The following is a 2,639-nucleotide window of genomic DNA, read 5'->3' on the forward strand; positions in this document are numbered from 1 at the left end:
ATAAAGCAGAAGATACCACGGGGCTTCGTTAAGAACAGCAGGTGATGAAGAGATAAGATAATGATTAGGAGAAGGATCGAGATAAGGGACGGAGGGCAACACATTTTCTGGCAGAGAAGGCATCGTAGCATTTTTTTCTCGGCGATTTTTCCTCACTAAACTTTAAGTAACGACATAGGTTGCTATATTATGATCGTATTCAAATGAAATATGCAAATAAATCGCTGTGTGTGTGTGTGTGTGTGTGTGTGTGTGTGTGTGTGTGTGTGTGTTTTGCCTTCATGTTCATTTCGTGTTATTGACATAGTTTGCGTTGATAACTCACAAAAGGATATTAAACTGTATTATACAAAGTAAATAGCAATGTGTGTTATGCAATTCTCCTAAAAGAACGAGAATACGGCCTAGATATATAGCACAAGAACACGCCGAATGAACAGAATTGACACCCAGGACGGTAATTATAAAAAAAAAGCATCGCTTTGGTAGAGAGAGAGAGAGAGAGAGAGAGAGGTTGCAGTAGTGGCACCCGCGACGGTAGTTCTAAAAGAGCATCTTGGTGGCACTGTACTGAGAGCCAGCACGCGGCCGACACACTCCTGCCCCAGGCGCCTCTTCCACACAGCTACCGCGGAGGGCACTACACGGCCCTCTCTCCCCTGCGTCGTATTTTACACTCGCTTAACCTTCTGCCGTGAGGTTTCTTATTAGGCTTACTCTTTCAACCTAAGGATGTCTTTTTCATATTATATCCAAACGATATTATTCAACTTGAGAATTTTGAACTAAATGGGGTTTGATAGGCCTTCAGAGTCTAATAACTCTTTCACCACCAAGATGCTCTCGCAGTCTGGTTACAATTCTCGAAAGATGGCAAGAATAGTGAACAAAATTCATCGGATTCAGTGGGTTATAATGGGTACTGGTAGTATGTTCTTTCATATGCTATCATATGTTCGCTCCCTCTTGGTTCAAGGTGATGGCATATAGGCTTTTGCGTACAGAAACACAGTCATACAAATTTTTGACTTTCGGATGCATTGTGTTGCACAGTGGACACTCCTTGCTGATTCGTACATATCCAGCATGGGGAAGGGTTAAATCTGGCTATTACTCTCCGTCCGGAAAGACATATAGGCTAAAAGAAATACTGTACAGTTGTTTGTCAGTTTAAGAGGCTGTATAGCACACATTCTTTATAGATGCATTTCTACCTACTGCACATTAACATATTCTCGTTACTTTGGCAGTCTTTGTGGACGTAAAAAGGTATAAATAACATACAAAGAAGTAATAAGGTGTCAAATGTAATTGGTATAATCGATATGATAGTGACTCTAAAAACACTCCTACTCACGAAAATGCCCCCTTGATCGCCTTGGTTTCTCTCAAATAAATAAGATCGTCCGATGTCAGCGTGAATAAATTGCATGATTGTGTCATTTGCATTGAAGGGATTGGATGAGATCATTTTAAACCCCGTAACTACTGGGATTTCTCTTAGATATGCAAAATCGTCTGTTCCAAATCCAGTAATATCTCCATTTATCGGTACGTGCCTTCCTCTCTAGACTGATCCTACATGATTTTGTTTCCAATTTCCTGTATTAAGTATATAATATTCCTTAGATGAGAGGGTCTTTATGTCTTTCTACTCACACAATAGATTATTATTTTCAGTGTAGTGCGCCAGAGAGGAAAGTGATTCATTTGAGCTTTGTGTGAAGTTCGCAGTTGTATAGTAGACCAACTTTTGTCCCTGACTGTACCCCTCCACCTCATCATTTATCCTATCCACCCTTTAGAGACCGCTGGATCTCCCTATGTATTCTTTCTCATATATCATCATTCCTGCCTCAAACTGTATTTCTCTCTCTCTCTCTCTCTCTCTCTCTCATACTTCCAAACCAAATACCACACACTTCGCCCATCACTACACTCACCTGTCGACACCTCCTGCATGTCTCTTGGCTTATAATGACTTTGTTTTGATCTCTTCATTCGTCTTCTCCTTTCAACTTTTTTTATAATTATATATATATAGATTGCAAGTTCCGTCATGTCTTCGGTCTGTTTTATTTTTTAACCTAATTTCTCACTATCTTTCGAAATTTCTCCTCACTCACTACGGTAGCTTCTAATTCCCGCATGTTGTATCTGCCCCTCGGTTTACATGTTAATTAGCCTTCAATAATTATTTTTCACATTTATCTTCTAGTTACATGCTAACAATTCATTACTAATATTTCACCGTCCTTATACTCATTCTCTTTGTCCCCATGGCACAGTCTGAAGAGGGCCTGCAGTATAGAGGTCCCCATGGCGCAGTGGATAGCGCGCTGGACTTCTAATCCAGAGGCCGCGGGTTCGAATCCCGCTGGGGATGAATGTTTAGTTACATTTGACGTCGTTATTTACACTAGTGCGGCTTCAGAAATGTGTTTGGTGAACTTGTGCCGACACTGAGTCTTGTCAATGCGGAAAATCTTTGTAACAGGTGGAATCAACTTGAGCATGTAGGTCAGTCTTCCTTCCTTGAGCTAGTTTTTAGTGAACTTTCACTCCGTTGGTATGTAAGACGCTCTCCGTTCCTTGAGCTTGTTTCTGGCGAATTTTTTCTCCACTTTTTTCTTTACATA

At 40.7% G+C, this 2,639-nt stretch overlaps 1 non-coding gene across 1 annotated transcript; it reads left to right on the forward strand.

The window, feature by feature from the left end:
• The first annotated feature begins 2,313 nt into the window (after window positions 1-2,313).
• TRNAR-UCU (transfer RNA arginine (anticodon UCU)) lies at window positions 2,314-2,386 on the forward strand. Its single transcript has one exon. It is a non-coding gene; the product is annotated as a tRNA-Arg (tRNA).
• The last annotated feature ends 253 nt before the right edge of the window (window positions 2,387-2,639 follow it).

Source organism: Coenobita brevimanus, chromosome 54 (genome assembly GCF_032717465.1).
Source record: "Coenobita brevimanus isolate Jiangsu-jjx chromosome 54, ASM3271746v2, whole genome shotgun sequence".
Taxonomy (NCBI): Eukaryota; Metazoa; Arthropoda; class Malacostraca; order Decapoda; family Coenobitidae; genus Coenobita; species Coenobita brevimanus.